The 22,430-nt window shown below is 35.8% G+C and overlaps 1 protein-coding gene across 2 annotated transcripts in view; it reads right to left on the reverse strand.

The window, feature by feature from the left end:
* The window catches only part of LOC141719907 (uncharacterized), a 42,815-nt gene extending 20,720 nt beyond the window's left edge, over positions 1-22,095 (reverse strand). The window contains exons 1-6 of one of the 2 annotated variants that reach the window (XM_074522274.1): positions 21,844-22,095; positions 21,624-21,757; positions 21,379-21,499; positions 21,112-21,174; positions 20,900-20,984; positions 19,407-19,475 (exon numbers count right to left, since the gene is read on the reverse strand). The gene's annotated coding sequence lies outside the window, so the exon portion shown is untranslated. The remainder of the gene's footprint in view (positions 1-19,406; positions 19,476-20,899; positions 20,985-21,111; positions 21,175-21,378; positions 21,500-21,623; positions 21,758-21,843) is intronic. The other variant, XM_074522269.1, reaches the window with a different exon arrangement.
* Positions 22,096-22,430: the final 335 nt, after the last annotated feature.

Genomic DNA, 22,430 nt, shown 5'->3' on the forward strand with positions numbered 1-22,430 from the left:
TGGTTCTACTATTAGTAAATGGTATTGTGATATGCCCTGTATCTAGGGAATACAGGAGGAACGATTGAAGGATAACCTTAGAGGTTTTATAAGGAAAAAGGTAATATTCAAAATTCTCAAGAATAGAAATGTGGATAAAGGAAATATGACGTAATTATAATGATGCCAAGTGGGGCACATGTTAAACCACGAGAAAGTATGGATCAAACCAGTAATGGTCGAAATTGTTCAGGGCAATTAGGACTTAAGATAAAAAAAATGTTCTAAGTATGATTGAGAGTCAGTCTTGACAGTGATTAGCCTCTAAAGACTGAGGCAATAACTTATGGAAAAATGGTGATATTTTTTTTTCCCATCTGATTTTAAGGAAAACATCTTCACTCAAGCAGTGATTGGAAATAAGGTAGAAAATTTATTTGGAGGTGGTTAAAATGACATTGACTGTAAGGAAATTTTACTATCAGGAAAGGCCAAAGAGGTGGCCGACACTTTAAGGGTAAGAGGATAATTATAGGCGCGTGTGCCAAAAGAATACAGTGATGATGGTTAAAAATGTGAAGGTTGAATTATGGTTTGTAAGATTGACATTCCTTCTGATGACTGTGCAATACCCAACCGTAATAGTAGTTGATAAAGGTTTAATTCGTGTAATCGCCATGAACGGGCTATCTATCTTAGAAGGTCCTATCTTGAGATAATCCAGGACCATGTTTCAAAAAGGACTAGATGAACCCTTGAGTTAATTCTTCTATTTAGGGTGTATGATTAAGAATAGTATTAACCTGTTATCGTTGCTTTGATTGAAACTCTTCTGCACTTTTATCTGCTTCATGTCATGTATGTATGTCAGGATCAGGAGTGTTCTTCATGAATCAGAAATGGTGATTATGTTACCTCCTTAGAAGGATTTGATACGACATGTATGGACTCCGTATGGTTAGCTATTAAGATTTCATGGAAAGTGAATGATGACAGTGGGTCAGTGGTGGACCATAGTAAGGCAGCAATGATTCTGCGAGTAGTGAGCTGATTACAACCGTGAGAGTTGTATTGGAATGGGTGTTGAGATTGAGTACCACTAATCGGGTCGTGGTAGTGTATAAGTTATCATTGATAGACTAATTAAGTAGAGTATCTACCTGGTGAATAATTATTCTTTCTTATCAATAGAGAGTCGTATTATTATACGAGGAAGGTTGCGGTGCAAGCATAGAATTATAGTAACGATGATGTATAGAATGAGATCCCAGATTCGATTTTCGATGTCAAGGGAGTTTCAAAGGTGATTATGTATAAGCTCGAGGAAGAGTGTGGGTCCATGGAATGATGGACGGAATAGAAATATTTAGGCATGGGAAATACGATGCTATAATACTTGATGCTGATATAAATACGTTTATGTTTTGTTCTCCTATGACAAACCTCTATAATTCAGAGGTAGGTTCCAAGCCAGATATTTTGTGGCAGTATATATATTTTTTATATATACAATTCTCTTCAGTTCGTTCTTTTCTCTTCTTTTCATTTCATGTAATCTGAGAAGAACAACCCTTCCAGAAGGGGAGGTATTGCCGAATGACTATCTATCTGTGTGATAGAAGCCTAGTAGGATACCATCTATTGTTTAATTGCTTGTCAAGTACTAAAGGCTGGCCACCTTCTGTACTAACTATGCAATATAACAAGTGTTCATGATCATAGTGATCTCTCAACAAATTCCTTTACTTCTATATGATTGATCAAGCTTCCAAAGATAGAAGCAGCTGAAAAAGGAGTAATAAAGTGGTGGTAGTATGCGGAATGGGAACACATTCGTGATACTAAGGTTGACGTGATTATTAAAAGGTTATAGAACGCTAACGAGCAAAAGTATAACTAGTATAATATTAGGAACGGAAGGTTGTAGCGATTACGAACTAGAAAAGAATGGGTATTGAGAAGTAAAAGCTCTAATGCTAAACGCTATAATGAGAGTCTGTGCAATAGACTTGAAAGAATTTGGAATGATCACTTAACGCGGATTTAGTTATATCACGACAATAGATCATATGTCATTATCGAGGTGTCACCTTATGAGATCCTTGAGGGAAGATAATGTCGATCTCCCTTATGTTAGGATGAAGTTGTAGAGCGCAAGATGCTCGGACCCGCAGTAGTCCAAAGGACCAGGGATATAATAGATCTAATCAGAGGACGGCTGGTAGTAACCCAAGATGGACATAAGAGGTATGCTGATTTGACTCAAAAAAGGACAAAGAGTATGAAATAGGGGGCCTAGTAATGTTATAGGTATCCCCTTGGAAACCCTTGAAAAGGATTGATGAGGTTCGGAAAGAAAGGAAAGCTAAGTCTACAATTTGTTGGACCCTTGGATATATTAAGACGTTTGGGAAGTTAGCATATGAGCTAGCCCTACCCCCGAACCTGTAGCAAGTTCATAACGTGTTCCACGTATCAATGTTAAGGAAGTGTAATTCGGATGCCAGACAAATAGGGGCATATGAGCGCATAGACATGCAACCAGACGTAACCTATATGGAGCAACCAGGAAGGGTATAGAGTAAAAAGGAACGAGTGCTTAGGAGAAGGGTTATCAAACTAGTAAGAGTTTGATGGTAGAACCACAATGTGGGAAAATTTACTCGAGAGTTAGAAAGTGCAATGCTAAGAGAGTATCCCTATTCACTTTCTATCTGATTCCAGGACGGAATCCTTTTAAGGAGGGGAGACTGTAATAACCCCAATTTTTGGGAAATTTTTGAAACCCTTATGAATAGTGTTTTTGCTGAATGAGAAAACTTTTCATGCCACACTATGTAGGGGTTCTGATATGGATATTCTGAGATTTTATTAGTACTTTATATGGGATATAAGTGTATGTAAAGATCGTCAGAATCCAAATCCGAACACTTTGATTTTTCCCGGAAATACACTAGATACGGAAAGATTTGAGAAAAAGGTAACAGGATAAAAAGGATTTAAATTAAAGGATTATAGGAGAGGATCATAAAAGGAATATAATATATTGAGAAAGGTTAAGGGAACCTAAGTAATAAGATCCCGGGTATGATCCCTCAAACGATAAACGAAAACGAAAGTTAAGCGAACCGTATAACAGATCAGCGGTCATTAGGCAAACGATTAGGAAGTTAATCAAGGGGATTAGTGGGGATGATGTCATCCAGCCAATAGAAAGAGGACAAGGAGGGGAGGATGACATCATGAGGATGACACAAGCATGACAAAAAAGGAAGGAGATGTGGTGACTTTTTAACCACACAAAATCAAGGGCAACTAGGTAATTTACTAAAACAAACATAAAAATCAAACCAACCAAGCCAAGCAAATCATTTTTCATCAAAATCAAAAAGAAACCAAGGCATTGTTCTTCATGCTCTCGGCCAAAACAGAACCAGAACACTAAAACTGCTGTATCTCCTTCATTTCTCACTCAAATATTGTGTTCTATAGCTCATTGGAAAGGTATTGAGATGGCCTACAACTCTTGTTCACAAGTCTCGTCCAAATAATCATGGTAAGACCCTCATTTTGACAGTTCTTTAAATCGGACTTTTAGAAACTTCAAAGCCTAACTTTGTGTTCTTGATTTCTTTGGAAAGATCAAGCTTGTAGGAGGCTCCCTAAGGCTTCCTAGCAACTTAACACCTCCCAAGGAAGGTATAAACTTCAAACCCTAGCCTTTACTTTATTTTTTAGTAAGTTTAATGGTTGGTGTTGTGAAATGAGAAGCATGGATTGTGATTATTAGTAGTTTGGTTTGATTTGGAAGTGTTTTGGTAATTGAAGCTTGATTATAGTTCATAGGTCTTGATTGTGGTTGTTTGAGTTGAAAACCTTGGAGATTATGGACTGATGTGGTATGGTTTAGGTGAAGTTTTGTTGTATTGATGGTTATGAGTTGGTTGGTGGTTAATTGGAGTAGTTTAAACATTGGTAATCGCGTAAACATAGCCGTCGTAACGTCCGATTTTCTTTGGACTGTTTTTGTGCATAACATTAGGACCCGAGAACCCCCTGCTATATTATGACCACTGCCATATTTAGATAGCTCATGTTACGAGCTTCGTTTTGATATGTAGTTCGTTCGATTCCGATGCACGGTTTAGGAGAAATGACCGTTTCAAGTAACGGCGTTTCGCGAACGAAACTTTTCCCCTCGCCTTACTTTGAAACATAGGTTAAAGACCAAAAAGGGTTAATTAATGCATGAAACATTTATGGTAAGTGTGTTAGGTAGTTGGTAAGACACTCGCGAAGGAATCGCCTTAAAACTCGTAAAGGTTAAATTATTAAAAATGGTGGAGCCGAGGGTACTCGAGTGACTTAAGAGAATCAGTAAGCGCAAAACGAGCGTTAGAGTCTGAGTTGGTTAGAGTATAGATTTACAAGTGACTTTGGTTTAATTCCAACTTACTTGTTGTTTATAGGTTACCAGACTCGTCCCGAGCCATTCGTAACCCCCAGTCGCTCAGGCAAGTTTTCTACCCGTTATACTGTTGTTGTGATGTAAATATATGTATATGCATTATCTTGTGATATTGCATGATTGTTATTAGCAAATTTTGCAATATATTGGAGTATGCTAATATGGTATATATGCATGCCTGTTTCATATTCTTGAAATATATATCTGTTGGTTCATTTGATAATACCTATGCTAGAGGATAGTTGTATCTTGCATATACCCTTAGTATAGGGACCCAAAGGTGAAAATATTTTCTAAAACCGGGAGTCGAGGATCCCGAGTAGATTTTATATGGATATGGATATATATATTTATATATATATATTTATATATATATATATATATGGTTATAGTTTTCCAAACTATTAATCGAATAAGGTTTATTCGATAACTTTAAACTTCATTTTATTATTGAATATTATTTCGAATATTATTCGAGGGCTTATGACTCTTTTATTTATTTATTTGAATATTATTTGAATATTCATTCGAAGGCTTATGACTCTTTTATATTATTTATGAATATTATTTGAATATTCATTTGAGGATCTATGACTCCGATTATGTGTTGTAATATATTCTTTATTTTATTAAAGAGTAAGGTGTTAATAATCAAACTTATTTTCGATTATTCAAATAAAGATAATACTTTCATATAAGTATTTCTTTGGTTATTTAATGTTTATTTCAAGTATAAGTTTTAAAACTTCTACTTCAATTATTTTTATAAAAGACTATTCTTTATGGGAATATTATTTAAATAATAATATTCGGTCATTTTCTAAATATTCTGGGGACTGATTTACTTCATTAAATCAGCTTCACTCCAAACATTCTTAAAAATGTTTTGCGAGTCTTCAAAATGATTTTTTTTTAAAAGTTAGAGCGGATCCCAAAACTCATTTTTTTTAAGATCCTCCTTTCGAAGGGGATTTAAATACTCGCTCAAAACCTGAGGGATCCGGCTCTGTGGTGTGTTTTATATTCGCAACAAGGTTGCTGTTTTGATAAATGAATTGATTACTTACCCAACACTCGGGAAGTAAAATTCTTGGAACAAGTTAATCCATTAACAGGCATCGCCTGGGAAATATCGGTGAGTTCTCCTTTCCAAATAGATACGACTTCTTGGTGGAGCCGTATCAACAAGTTTCTACTTGGGGAAAGCGGGGACAAGCTTTACGTTTCAGAGTCATGGATTTCATCTGAACTAGGAGTGGCGTAAGTGGCCGAGTAGCGCCGGCCCAGCCTTATTATATTGGCCCAAATGGCCTGGAAGTTCCGCTAAGGCGGTCCATTCCTTAGGAGTTCAGTGTTCGGTTGACAAGTAAATCCGACAGGTTCTCCTCTACATGTAGAAAATGGTGGGGTTGTACTACTACGACTGATCATCGTAAGTGGTCTTCCTGGCGCGGCAAACTCCCGTAATGAGTTCATCATCCAATTGGATAATTTCTGCAACACTACCCAGAGCACTTCGATAGAAAGGCTACGGTTGGGCGATTGTTGAGTGTTGGCAGGGTCAAGTTTTCAAAATGATGTTTATATGAAATGAAGTATCTCGTAACTTCATTTTATTTTGATAATATTTTAAAGATTTAATCTATTCAAATCTTGCCTTATAGTCTCATCTATGTGATGAACTTTTGAAGCTAATTATAACTTGAACGGTGGTAGTTCAAGTAGTATTTGGGAAAGATATAAGTATATTGGGGTATCTTGTAACTTCATCTTTTAAACTTATATCTAATTAATAATTGTCTTATGAATGACAAAGATTTTCAGAAAAACGTTGAGACAAGGTTAGATATATGAGATCACCTTGCAACGATATTTTTTTTTATATAGTTATACACTGGGACTTTGTGTATATTGTGCATGGAAGAGGACTTCCAATATTTTGAAAAGTATATATGTATATATATATATACTGAATATTTTGCGACTTCATCGCATTAAGATATCAACTTGGTTCATTTCTTTTGACCAAGACTTTCATGAGTACTATGAGAAGGCTCATATATTGTTAATCATTATACATATTATTTTGGTGGGCTTGCTGCTCACCCTTGCTTTCTTCTTTCATCACACAACATCAGATAGACAAGATGAACCGGACCAAGCTCCCGATTCGCAAGAGATTAGGAGACGTTCCGCAGTTTTCTAGAAGCACTGATGCCGCCATAGCTGAGGTAGGAACTACCAATAGGCTAGGCTTTCAACTTTTGATGTACCAGATTATGTATATTTATGAATTGTAATAATGGCAAAAAAATGTAAATTTATTCAGAAACCTTTTTAAGGTGTATTGGCATATAATTGTGGAATAAAACGACTTGTGATTATTTTTGGATATTCATCTCTGAGACTATAACGTGTGGTGTGTGTGTTTATTGTGGGGTCACAATACAGAGTAGTTGAGTAATTATTAAGATTGGGTGTTATTAAGGGAAATGGAACTCGTAACGACCCGGATCCCCGACCCCGGATCTGGGGGTGTTACAGGCAAGAAAAGCTCAACTCCTGACAATGACAACCACCTTAGTCCTGATTCGCTGAACTCACGAACTCCGGACTGGGGGGCAAGAAAAGCTCAACTCCTAACAAGGACAACCACCTAAGTCCTGATTCGCCGAACTCAGCGCAATCCGGACTGGGAGGCAAGAAAAGCTCAACTCCTGCGAGGGACAACCATCTTAGTCCTGATTCGCCGAACTAGGCCCAGTCCGGACTGGGGGGGCAAGAAAAGCTCAACTCCGGACAATGACAACCACCTTAGTCCTGATTCGCTGAACTCACGAACTCCGGACTGGGGGGCAAGAAAAGCTCAACTCCTGACAATGACAACCACCTTAGTCCTGATTCGCTGAACTCACGAACTCCGGACTGGGGGGCAAGAAAAGCTCAACTCCTGACAATGACAAACACCTTAGTCCTGATTCGCTGAACTCACGAACTCCGGACTGGGGAGCAAGAAAAGCTCAAATCCTGACAAGGACAACCACCTAAGTCCTGATTCGCCGAACTCAGCGCAATCCGGACTGGGGGGCAAGAAAAGCTCAACTCCTGCGAGGGACAACCATCTTAGTCCTGATTCGCCGAACTCGGCCCAATCCGGACTAGGGGAGCAAGAAAAGCACAACTCCGGACAATGACAACCACCTTAATCCTGATTCGCCGAACTCCGCGCAATCCGGACTGGGAGCCAAGAAAACCTCAACTCCTTCCAACAAAACAATAAAAAACTCATGTTATAAAGATAAACCCAAAGACACTCCCCCATCCAGAAAATCTGCATAAGGGAGTGGGGGGCACATGATAGTACATACTGATAGTACATACAGCTCCTGGTAGGCCTACTCCTAAGCGCCTAACTCCATACAGCTCCTGGGAGGCCTACTCCTAAGCGCCTAACTCCATACAGCTCCTGGGAGGCCTACTCCTAAGCGCCTAACTCCATACAGCTCCTGGGAGGCCTATTCCTAAGCTCTAACTCCATACAGCTCCTAGGAGGCCTACTCTTAGGCCCCTAACTCCACGCGGCTCTTGGGAGGGGTAGTCCCGCACGGCACCACTCCTAACAAGCTCAGTCCCGCAAGCAGAACCCTGATAGACCCCAGCACATGAGACGTTGGCCCGAGCACGTGACGGGGACAACTGTCACACATCAATCATGGGAATAATCAGGGCACGTGTCAGAGGATCCTCAAAACACTCCTCAACCAGTCCCGCGCTGACACGTGTAAAGCATCCACTCCCGCCAGGTGTCCTCCGCTCCCAGAACCAATGGCTACGATTCAGAGGTACCAACCCCAAAACCCTACCCTTGGGCTATAAATAGCCCAAGAAGGTGAGGTTTTGGGGTTAATCATTCTTTCACACTCATATACACGCACAGCCACCGTACATTCATATTCATCCTCATCTTCCCAAAAAGCTAGTTCTTACTCTCACGCCGGAGGCGCCGCGGGACTCCAACCCCCCTTCCGGTGTTGTTTTGTAGGAACCCAACCACAGCTACACCTCTACAGCGGCGAAGGATCCAGGGCGGTGTCGAAGGAGCATCCCCGCCACCAGGAGTTATCACCGAGTATTGGGTAAGTAATCAAAACTCTTTTATCAAAATAGCAACCTGGTTGCGAATATAAAACACACCACGGAGCCGGATGCCTCAGGTTTTGAGCGAGTATTTAAATCCCCTTCGAAAGGAAGATCTTAAATATAAAAATGAGTTTTGGGATCCGCCCTAACCTTTAAAAATCATTTTGAAGACTCGAAAACATTTTTAAGAATGTTTGGAGTAATGCTGATTTAATAAAATAAATCAGTCCCAATATATTAGAAAATATCTGAATATTATTATTTAAATAATATTCCTATAAAGAATAATCTTTATAAAAATAATTGAAATAGAAATTTTAAAACTCATACTTAAAATGAATAATAAATAACCAAATATATACTTATACGAAAGTACGATCTTTATTTGAATAATCAAAAATAAGTTTGATTATCGAAACATTATTCTTTAATAAAATAAAGAATATTATTTAGCAATTAATCAGAGTCATAAGTCCTCGAATGAATATTCAAAATAATATTCATTAATAAAATAAACGGGGTCATAAGCCCTCGAATGAATATTCAAAATAATATTCATTAATAAAATAAACGGGGTCATAAGCACTCGAATGAATATTCAAAATAATATTCATTAATAAAATAAAGTTATCGAATAAACCTTATTTGATTCATAGTTTTAAAAACTATTCATATATATATAAATATATATATTATACTCGGGAGCATCGACTCCCGATTTTAAAAAAATGTTCTCCTTTCGGTCCCCTAAACTAAGGGTATATGCAAATTACCGCTTATCTCTAGCATATGTATTATCAACTGAATCAACAGATATATGTATCAAGAATACGAAACAGGCATGCATATATACCATATCACATGCTACAATATATCGCAAGAATTTGCTAATTAACCATCATGCATCTATCACAAGATAATACATATACAAATGTATACATCACAACAACAGTATAACGGGTAGAAAACTTGCCTGAGCGACTGGGGGTTACAAATGGCTTGGGACGAGTCTGGTAACCTATAAACAACATATAAGTTGGAATTAAACCAAAGTCACTTATAAATCTATACTTTAACTAATTTAGACTCTAACGCTCATTTTGCGCTTACTGATTCTCTTAAGTCGCTCGAGTACCCTCGGCTCCACCATTTTTAATAACTTAACCATTACGAGTTTAAAGGCGATTCTTTCGCGAGTGTCTTACCAACTGCCTAATACACTTTACATAATTGTTTCATACTCCAATTAGTCTTTTTAGGTCTTTAACCTATGTTTCAAAGTAAGGTGAGGGGAATTGATTCGTTCGCGAAACGTCATTACTTAAAACGGTCGTTTCTCCTAAACCGTACATCGGAATCAAACGAACTACATATCAAAACGAAGCTCGTAACATGAACTATCTAATCATGGCAATGGTCAAAACCTAGCAGTGAGTTGACGGGTCCTAATGTTAAGAACAAAAACAGCCTAAAGTAAATCGGATATTACGACGACTATGTTTACGCGATTACCCAAATTTAAACCACTCCAAATCATCTCACAATCAACTCAAAATCAACATCCCAACCAAACTCCATCCATACTTCATTATAACAGCCCCAACAACTCCACATTATCAATTTATACTATTCTTAAACATGAATTTAAACTACACTTGAGTTCATTAATCAACAATCCAAGAATTACCACTCCAAAAACTTCACAAAACCAACTAATCTCTACATTCACAACAAACAAGCCACTCATGAATTATAACAGCAAAACTAAACCTAATTACTCAAATAAAGTTAGGGTTTGGAGGGGTTATACCTTCCTTGGAGAGTGGAGAATAAATAACTAGCTTGGAATCACCCTTAAACGTCCTTATCCAAGCTTAATCTAAACAAAAACTCAAGAACAAAAATTTTAGTTCTTGAAAAACACTATTCACCATCTTCTTCCATGATTTTTAGGAAGAGATTGTGAATGATTTAGGAGCTCAAACTTGTAGGATAGCTATATCTATGCATAAGGAGTCTTGGATAATTACCTTGCTAATTAACAAAGCTTGGAACTAGGATTTTGATTTTTCTTTCTTTGGAAAAGAAGAAAAGCCGAAAGCTTTGATGAAGAAGATGAAATAATTTTGTGTTTTTGGTGAAAATGAAATGTTTTGGCTTGGTTGGTTGACATTTTGATTTGTTTTGTTTTGTTTTATTACCTTTTACCATGGTAACTTTTGTGTGGTTCTAATTCAACCAACAACACAGTTTGCTTGGTCATGCTTATGTCACCATGTGATGTCACCCTCCCACCTTTGTCCTCTTCTTATTGGTTTGATGACATCATCCCCACTAACCTCTTTGATTAGCTTTTAATTATTTGGCTAATGACCGCTGATCTGTTATACGGTTCGCTTAACTTTCGTTTTTGTTTATCGTTTGAGGGATCATACCCGGGATCTTATTACTTAGGTTCCCTTAACCTTTCTCAATACATTATATTCCTTTTATGATCTTCTCTTAAAATCCTTGAATTTAAATCCTTTTTATCCTGTTACCTTATACTCAATTCTTTCGATATCTGGTGGATTTTCGGGAAAAATCAAAAGGTTCAAATTTGGATTCTGACGATCTTTACATACACTTATATATCATATAGAGTACCAATAAAATCTCAGAATATCCATAAAAGAACCCCTACATAGTGTGGCATGAAAAGTTTTCTTATTCAGCAATATCAGCATAAACACTATTCATAAGGGTTACAAAAAGTTCAAAATTTTGGGGTTATTACACTTGATGTCCAGTCAATGTGATTTGAAGTGCTTTTCCAAAGTTGTAGAAATCATTGATTTGAGCCTTGTATACATTATTGATGGCATCATACACTTCTTGAGGAGTGAGAGATCTAGCATTGCTTCCCAAAATAGTGATATACTTTTCCCTGAACTTAGCTAGCACAACATCCATTTCAATAGAAAATTCTTTGTCTAGCCAAGCATCACAGTTTGCATCCTGACCAACTTCATCAATAATGTTCACTTGATTTTCTTCAACATCTGTCTGGTAGGTGAGCATGATAGCTTGGTAGTCCTGATTTGTCATATTGGATGTGAGCAGCTGTTGTGAGATTTGTGCAAGGCCTCCAATCTGGTCAACTACAAGATCTTCAATGGTTAAAGGTTGATCTTCAGTTTCTTGGAGCCATTGGGAGATTAGGTGTGGTTGTTGAGGTTGAGAGGTTACGGGTTAAGGGTCAGAACCACCTGTGACGAAAGTCACAGTTTGACTCACAGATTTCTCTGTGTTTGTGATAAGTTGTTGTTCCTCATAAGTGGTGGGAACCTCCAATTGAATTGGAAGGGATATAAATGGGTTACTATCATGTGCACCAGTCTCAAACCCTTGTGTGTCTTATACCACACTATCACTTAAATGTTCAATACTTGCCTCATCTATGACAAGATCATTGGCAATTGTACTCTGAGTATCTATTGCTAATGTAATTTATGCTAGGGTTTTGAGGGGAGTTGTTCCTGGAACAGGAACATCTAATTGAATTGGAGAGGATTTAGATAGCTCCCACTCAGGAGTACTACCCTCAAACCTTATAGTCTGTGAAGACTGATTTGTACATGAAGGTGCATTTTCAACCACCATGGGGTCTTCAGTAAAAACTGATGAATCCTCCATGTTTGTGATGGTGTCATCAAGGTCTACCCAGCTAGTAGCCTCTCACCATCTGAATTTGGTGTCTAGATGGTGACCAAGGTTTTTTGAACCAAGTCATTTGAAAGGGGCAACACTTGAGGATTTGATTCAAGTGTTTCAGTCTAGGAAGAGGAAATATTAGATATAAGAGTTTGAAGTTTAGGACTGAGTGTTGGCAGCTCCCCCTGAATGGATGAGGGAGCTTCAAGAGATGTGCTATCTTTGTGTGTGTCATCCTTTTTTCTCCTTCCATACACTTGTATTTGATCAAGTGATGGTTGTGCAGACTCTTTATATAGTGCATTAGGGAGAATGCTCTTTTCAATAGAAACACCCTGTTGAGAGGATGTCTCTAAAGTCTATTTTGGCCCCATTTGTACAATTGCATCTTTTTGGGAGGATACATGGTGGCTTGAGTGGTCAACTCAGTTTGCTTAGCCTTTTTTGTTTTTCTGACCAAAGGTGACTCAGGTTGTACTTGTACCTCACCACTCTCATTCATAACAGTAAGGGTTATCTTCTTTCTCTTCTTTTTACTCACTTCAACCTTTTGAAAGGATGAAGTGGTTGGTTTCCTAGCTGCTATTTCGTTTGAAGAAGTGGTCTCAGCTTGGGAAGGCCCCTGTTGGTTTTCCTGTATTTGAACTTCTACAGGTTCAGGGACCATAGTTGTACTAGATTGAAAATTTGATCTCATGTCAGGCATTGGGTAAGGGTAGGTCTTAAACCTCTCCATCATGAATGGAGTGATTTTCAGACATACATTTACCTTATTCTTTGTAGTAGGTGAACCAAATATTATTTTGGACACTTGCTTACAATTGCATATTTTAGTGTTATCTATACCATTCAACAAATGTATGTCTGTTATTTTATGATTTAAAGTATACATAATGAATCTAGGAAAGAAAATTTCTTTACCTCTAGCAGATTGGGGCATGGTCAGCCTGGTAGCATGTTCTTCCAGGATCAATAGACCAACATTCAAGTGTCTATTGTGGGCTATTGAGAACACCAGCTTCTGCACCACACTTGAGATGTTGTTATACCCTGTCTTCCTGCATGTGAAGGCCCTTACCATAGAAAACACAAAGGACCATTCTTTACTTAGGTTTGCTCTATTCATGCTTGCCAGGTTGATTCTTCCACCATAGTTGATGAAGTCCATGAACTCAGCAAGCTCATCTTGTGTTGGCATCTCCACTAGATTTGCAGTTGGAAGACCCAAAGCTGCATTCACATCTTGCTCATCGAACTCTATATGTTGGCCTCCAATTATGCAAGTTATCACCAAAGATACAAAGTTGTCATTCATAACAGTTCTCACCACAACTGTTGTCCAAAACTCATGCAGAACATCCAATTACAGGACTGGGTTAGCAGTTAAAGCACCTGCAAGATAGGATTCAGACAAGAATTTCACAAAACCCTTGAAACTATCAGGGGCTTGGTTAGCATCAGTAAAAGCAAGATAATTGGTTCCATTCTCTGGGATTGCAGCTCTAACAATATTGAGTGCCATTGTTGTTGAGTAAGAGTGAATGGGTAAGAAAAATTTGTGAGAAAGAGTTTGAAATGAGAGAGAAATCCGTTTGGAATTGAAAAAGCTAGGTCACTTCGAGTTCTCGAAGGCGTAAGTATATGTGTATCGAGATTTCTGGGTATTTATAGTAAAAGCAAATGACTTACCGAGAAGTCAAAAATAGACGTTCGGAGTATACTTATCGAGAAGTCATTTTGAAGGTGAATTACATATCGAGAAGTCATTTTAATTTACTCTTTGTAGAGAACTAAAAATTAATTTATCGAGATGTCAAATAAATACCCAGTTTGTCCAACATGGATTTAATTGTTTCCAATTTTTATTTGAATAAAACAAAATAAAATCAGAATGATTTTTCCAAAAGTATTTTACCAAAATAATTTATTGAATTAAATTATTTCAGTTCTGAGTTATTTATAAGTCTGAAATAATACTTGTAGAGAACTCTCTAAGTTAACACTTATAGAGAACTCTACAATGACTTATCGATAAGTCAAAGTGAAGCTTATCGAGAAGTCACTCGAGAAGTCAGGAAATTGACTTATCGAGAACTCACTCGAGAAGACTTATAATGGCTTGTCGATAAGCCAATTAGACTTATCGAGAATTCAGTTCTCAATATACTTTTGATCACTTTGACTTTGCCTTGTGTTAATTTTACATATTAAAGATGTAAATTAAAAGTTAGACAGTTTTCTTATAATTTAAAAAATTTCAAGCTAAATTTTGAATTTTGAAAAATAAATACGCAGAGATTTCTGAAATATTTATAATTCATATTCCAGTTAATTTTTAATTAAATCAAATTAATTTTGATTTACTAGAAATTAATTTGTGCAAAATATTAGCTGAGTTCTTGCCTTAGGATGAAGAATTGAGCATTCCAATTCACCTACAAGTCTAGTGAAAGTTGCTTCATCCAAAGTATTAGTAAAAATGTCAGCTAATTATTTTTCTGTTGGAACAAAAATGAGCTCAATGCTACCATTTGTAACATGTTCTCTAATAAAGTGGTACCTTACATCAATGTGCTTTTTCCTAGAATTATTAACTGGATTAGCCACAATAGATATAGCACTAGTATTGTCACACATAATTGGATTTTTGTGTAACACTAGGCCATAGTCCATTAACTAATTTCTAATCCAAAGCACTTGAGTACATCAACTTCCTGTAGCTATGTATTTAGCCTCTACTGTAGAAGTTAACATAGATTGATGTAGAACTACTGCATGTTAAGTACAGAGTCAAGTAAATAATCGACAGAGTCATAAATCAAGTTAATTTTCAATACCAAACAGATTAAATTCTTTGTTCCTCAGAAAAGCAAAATAATACATATCACACACAATTATACAAACTTATCAAACCAAACATATTCAGTGCATGACGCAGACCTCATACCTACTATAATAATGTTATGAAATTACAAGATGCAAGGGATCCAAAATTATGATTGAAGGATGTCGGGGACAAAATATTATTTTACATGAATACATAATATATTTACCATGTTCCTAATCAATAAGGAGTCCACTAGCAAAAAACTTTACTCTATACAAATCAATTAAGATGCAAAAAAATAGATATAGCTCCAAAAAATATATCCACTAATTAAACAAAATATAAATAGAGCCTGAACAAACAGTTTTTGACAATTGAGCCTAAACAACGTTAACACATCCTAAAGTAGACGGTTTCAACTTCAAGTTACCATTTTACATGAATCACAACAATGCAAATTCCTACAAGTGGTACAACCAACATCCCGAAGATCAGCACTGGTAATCCTTTACACTCATCATTCATAACAGATTACTTCTATGACACTTGTATACATATAGATGGTTTGTTAACTTGAAAGTCTTTTTGCGTTTGAGTCATTAGAGTAGACTGATGATACCAATCTAAGAAAAAAACAACACATCCTAATAAATGTAGTGAACTTTCCAGTGATGATGAACTTATAACATCATTTAAACTCGAAAAATACTGTGAAATCCTCAAACAGGCAAGTCGCTGCAAACCATGAAAGTGCTAAAAGACAACAATTACAGCACCAAAAGTATGATCTTCAGGGAATAAACTTCAATAGACACTTGGCTCACATAACACATGATTTTTTTGGGGGGGATGGGGTGGGTCATACCAGAATTTTTATAAAAAACAAGGCAATAATATAAGATATGAAAACAACATATTTCTCTTTTCTAAGAACGACATTAATTTATTACTATCAAGTACAAATTATATATTCCAAAATAGAAAGTTAAGCAAGTAACTCCTAATATAGACTTGTTAGTGTCATATACATTGTAATAATTGTAATAACACAAAGCTGTACAATCATCCATCAAGGTAAATATCCCTCAAGTCAGATATTGTATAATCCCTTATGAACCTACCATTTTATAAGAGTTCCAACACACAGTTAATATGGTAAATCCTATAACAACTTGATGAGTTTGCCAAGATTAGGTAAATTTACCTCATTACTTCTTTACTAACTACAACAGCTTATAATATAACCTTTCACATTTCTCCTTGGCTATGTTATATTGGTCATTGATCACCTTGAATTCTACACGAGCCTCCTTTTTCTTTACGTCCAATTTGCTGAGTTCGGATTTCCTACCTTTCTCCGATTTGGTCATTAATACTCAACAGTCTTACATTTTCTATAACACCCTCAAATCAGGGGTTGGGGATCCGGGTTGTCACGAGTTTCATTTCCTTTAATAACACTTAATCTTAATAAACAACCAACTACTGCGTACTGTGACCCCACAATATATACACACACACCACAAGTTATAGTCTCAGAGATGAATACCAAAAATAACACAAGTCATTTTATTCCACAATTATAAGTCATTACACCTCAAAAGGGTTTCTGAATAAATTTACATATTCTTTGCGATTATTATAATTCATAAATATACATAAGTCTAGTACATCAAAAGTTGAAAGCCTAGCCTATTGGTAGTTCCTAACTCAGCTACAATGGCATCAACGCCTACAGGAAACTTCGGAACATTTCCTATCCGCTCGTGAATTGGGAGCTTGGTCATGTTCATCTTGTCAAGCTGTTGTTGTGTGATGAAAGAATAAAGCAAGGGTGAGCAACAAGCCCACCAAAATAACATGTATAATAATTAACAATATATGAGCATTTTCATAGTACTCATGAAAATCTTGGTCAAGAAGAAATGAACCAAGTTTGATATCTTAACGCGACGAATTCGCAAAATATTCAGTATATATATACTTTTCAAAATCTTTGAAATCCTCTTCCATGCATTATATACACAGAGTTCCAGTTTATAACTGTATAAAAAATCGTTGCAAGGTGATCACATGTATCTAACCTTGTCTCAACGTTTTTCTGAAAATCTTTGTCATGCATAAGATAATCATTAACTAGATATAAGTTGAAAAGATGAAGTTACAAGATACTCCAATATACTTATATCTTTTCAGAATACTACTTGAACTACCACTGTTCAAGGTATAATCAGTTTCAAAAGTTCATCACATAGATGAGACTACAAGATAGACTTGAATAGATTCAATCTTTCAAATATCATTAGAAAGAAATGAAGTTACGAGATACTTCATTAACTCCCGATATATATATACACCTATATATATATCTCATACATTCCTTGAAAACCTCTGTTAGGAAAATTATAAATAGAGTTGCAATATCCACTGAATTTGGAAAGAAGAAAACCTTGGCATAAACCTAATATCTTGCTGATCAGGCAAAGATATCAATTAAGTCACCTTTTCTACTAGTAGATGGAAGAATCCCCCACTGGTCATCACCTGGCCGTATTAGGACCTTATGCTGGACTGCCACTCATCCACTTATGCATTGATGGACTCCCACTGAGCCACTTACACTTTTATGGACTCCCACTGAGCCCATGTCGCCTATGCCGATGCATTTTGATTGGGCTTACTTCCCGAACATTGGGCAAGTAATCAAATTCTTTTATCAAATTAGCAACTTCGTTGCACCAAAAATACACCATGAGTCGGATCCCTTAGTTTTTTAGCGAGTATGTGAATCCCCTTCGAAAGGAAGATCTTAAATTTAAAAATGGGTTCTGGGATCCGCTCTAACTTTTAAAATCATTTTGAAGACTCGAAAATATTTTTGAAAATGTTTGAAGTAAGGATGATTTAATAGAATAAATCAGTTACAAAATAATCGAAGAATATCTAAATATTATTCTTTAAATAATATTCTAATAAATAATAGCTTTTATCAAAATAAATCCAGTAAAAGTTTTTGGAATAATACTTGAAACGAATAATAATTATCGAAAGATATACTTATACGAAAGTAAAATCTTTAGTTGAATAATTGAAAATAATGTTTGATTATTGTTCAAAACTATCGAATATACCTTATTCGATTAATAGCTATAGAAAACTATATATATACATATATTATACTCGGGAACATCGACTCCCGGTTTAGAAAAATATTCACCTTTGGATCCCCTATACTAAGGGTGTATGCAACTACTGCTTATCTCTAGCATAGGTATTATGCAGTTTATAAGCATTTGAATTGATAATAAAATATCACGATTTCACAACATGCATATATATACCATATCAACATGCTCCAATATATTGCGAAATTTGCTAATAACAACCATGCACTTATCTCAAGATAATGCATCAATATATTTATATCATAACAACAGTATAACGGGTAGAAAACTTGTCTGAGTGTTCCGGGGTAGACTTAAGCTTAGAGTGGGTCCGGTAACATATGAACAACAACATAGGCCGGAATTAAACCATGTTCTCTTAAGAAACTAGACTTTATCCACTTAGACCCTAACGTTTGCTTTTGCGCTTAACGATTTACATAAGTCGCTCGAGTACACTCGGCTCCACCACTTTTATAAAATTAACCGTTAAACGTTTTAAGGCGACTCTTTTGCGAGTACTTTACGAACTACCTAATCCACCTTAAAAAAAAGTTTATTAATCCAATTAGTCTTTTAAGGGCCTTAAACAAGGTTTCAAAGTTATGCGAGGGGTAAGGGTTTGTTCGCGAAATGCCGTTACTTAAAACGGTCGTTTCTCCTAAAACGTACATCGGATCTAAGCGGACCATATACCAAAACGAAGCTTACGACACGATCTAGCTAAAAATGGAAAAGTTACAGATTGGTCAGTGAGCTTTCTGTCCCAAACACTAAGTACAAACAGTTAAATAAAAATGGTCATTACGACGGCTATGTTTACGAGTTTTCCCAATTTTAAACTACACTAACTCTTTACCAATTCACTACAAACCACCAAACATCATCAATACATCAAACACTACTTAGATCAAGGCGAAATCAGTCCATACCCCATGGTTTTCCAACTCATTCAACCACAAACATGATCTACTAATCATAATTTAAGATTCATTAACCATAAACCAAGATTCATATCCAAAATCACTACAAATCCAACCAAACTTCTAACAAACAAGGATCATGCTTCTCATATACTAAATCAAGCATAACAACTCCTAAATACTCAAAATAAAGCTAGGGTATGAGGTTTTACCTTCCTTGGAGTGTAATAAGTTGCTAGGGAGCCTTAGGGAGCCTTGATCTAACCTTCTAATACCTTGATCTTGCAAAAGAATTCAAGAACACAAAGTTAAAGTTTTGAAATCATTATTCACTCAAAAATTTAGAGAATTGATTAGCCATGAAATCCTTGAAATCAAGAGCTTAGGTTCATGATATAACTAAGTTTATAGTTATGGAATCCAACCAAACCAACCTAGGAATTTATGCTTGCTTGGATGATGAACTTTGGAAAATTTTCCTTTCTTTTTTGAAGAAACACCATGAGCAAGAGAAGAAGAATGAAGGAGAATGCTTCTTTGATTTGTCTTGGTAATTTGTGTGGTGTTTAGCTTGGTTACTTGTTAACTTTAGTATTAATCATGGTTCAAATTCTTGGCCACAAATCAATCATGCAAAAATATCTACTAACCATGCTTACATCACCTTCCTTATGTCATCAACTTGCCACATGTCAATTCCCTATGGCCTGATAACCTCATCTTGTGCTAATTCCTTGATTAGTGCTTAATTGTTTGGTTAATGGTCGCTTATCTGTTTTAGGGTTCACTTAACTCTCGTTCTCGTTAATCGTTTGAAGGATCATATCCGGGATCTTATTACTTGGGCTTCCCTAAACCTTTCTTAATATTTTAAATTCCTTAACTGATCCTTTCTTATAATCCTTGAATTGAAATCTTTTTCATCATGTTACCTTATACTTAATCATGTCGGTATCTGGTGGATTTTCGGGAAAAATTAAAGTGTACGAATTCAAATTCTGACGATCTTTACATACCCTCATATACATTATGAAGTGCTAATATGATCTCAGAATATCCATCAAAGAACCCCTACATAGGGTGGTCTGACAATTTTACTCAATCAGCAAAATCACCAAAAGTTACTATTCACCAGGGTTTCAAAAATTCCAAAATTTGGGGTTATTACACTTTCCCACCTTTCTCCAAGCACCTAAATATACTAATACCATAAAACACTTCATATACATTACTACTAGGATAGAATAGTTGCACAAACCTACTGTATTTGTATATATTTCTCAACTTGTTTACTACTAAATGAAAGCTACAATTTCCACAAGTCTTAATGCTTTCCTAAGATTAAACAACTATTGTCGTAAATAGATTAAAGTGAGTGTACCTTCATCTGTGTTCCTATTCTGATAATCATATTTATTTTTGTCTGGCATTTTATGGATCTAAGTTAACAGGAAAAAAGATTTAGATTAGAAAAGTATTAAATACACAGAGAGGTACAGAGTGCTTCATTTTTGAAAAAAACTAATCACAATAGTCCATAAACTTAGAGCGACAAGTTAATCAAAAAATTCATCAATGTTATCCATCAAGAGAAAAAATCTGATACTCCCTGAAGTCTGGTAAGAACACAAAGAGTTTTCAATGTAAAATCTTCTGCTAAGACTACAAGGTCCTTATGTAAAATAATAAATTGCAGATATTAAACCTTAAGACTGGGATCTAGCTTTCCAGACAAAGCAAGCATCAACATAGTCTTTCCAGAACCGGGAGGACCTAAAAGCAGTGTCATCCTACGATGCATTACATAGAAGAAAGTTAGTGTTTAGATAAAATTCCTTCGGAAACTTAAACTTAGAAAGTCAAAAATAAATCATGTGAAAGTTAAGCCCATCTAGAAGGCATGAGGATTCCACTAACATCGTCAAGGATAGTGTATTGCTTCTTGTTATCTGGAAGTATACGAAAAATGTTTAACCGCCCCTGTTAAGCCAAACAAGAAATGAACATGATTAGATATACGTCTATGACCAGATATTGCAAAGACAGGAAGACACAATTCTATAGATGTAACCAGTGGCCTCTTGATCCGGAATTATCTCTCTCACTCCCTTTACGAGAGGTCAAGAGTTCGTTCAACTAATAAAAAAAACTATATTAATGTACACATGAGTTGTCTAGTATTACCTCCAATTTACCAAGACTGAAATTGAAGAAAGAAGGCAGAGCTCTGCTTCCCACAAAAGCCTCTACTTCAACATGCATTTTCTCAAATTTGACTTCAATTGTTGCCAATTGAACTCCAACCCTAGTAAAATCAATCCCATCACAACCAGTAATAGAACCACAAATTTTATTTCTTAACAAAATCTTTCAATGACAACTAAAAAACACAAAAAAGATAACACGCGAAATCAGAAATAGTCTAATACCTATCAATCCGATCTCTACGCTTTAACAATAACTTTTCATTATCTTTTTCAACAACTTTTACAAGTCTCTCCAACAAATCTCTCCTCTAATTTACTCCAAGATTATCGATGTCAACTTCATTAATAGATATAAACTGCAAAAACGTAAATAACTAATATATCATAGCTAGAGGGAGGGAGGCAGAGAGAGTTTAAATAGAAGAGGAATTGGAGGTTATACCTTAAACTTGAACCCGGACGCAGCTACAATTGGAAGAGGTACTTGAACCCAAATCGTTTCTCAAATCTTATTTGAACCTGAAACCCGAATCTGTTGCTCAAAACCCTAATTGAAACCTAATTGAACATGTTTTAGCAGAGAGGGAGAGAGGAATACGTTGAGAGCGAGAAAGAGATAAGTGAGAGCGAGCGGTGTGTGTTGACCTAATTGATCCCTCTCTCATTTTTGGCTCGTTTCAAAATTTTGTTTGCCGTTTTCCCAACAATTCAACCGCCCAACTTAGCCCGAAAATTAAGCCGCCCAGCCCAATTTTATTTTCTATTTAGTTTTCTTTTTTAAATTTTATAATTTTTTATATATTTTATAGGTTTTAATTATTATAATAAGTTTAATAATTTATTTAACATATAAATTTGAAAGATTACAGGCTATTCTTTCTAGTAAGTATAATCTATTTATTTTTAAGCTTATTAAAAATATTTTATTATACATAAAATATAAATGATTAGTTTGTGGATTTTACTTTCTAAGAAAATTTAATATTTTTTTATAATCAATTAGTTTATAACTATTCGTAAAAGTATATA

Source organism: Apium graveolens, chromosome 1, assembly GCF_009905375.1.
Source record: "Apium graveolens cultivar Ventura chromosome 1, ASM990537v1, whole genome shotgun sequence".
NCBI lineage: Eukaryota > Viridiplantae > Streptophyta > Magnoliopsida > Apiales > Apiaceae > Apium > Apium graveolens.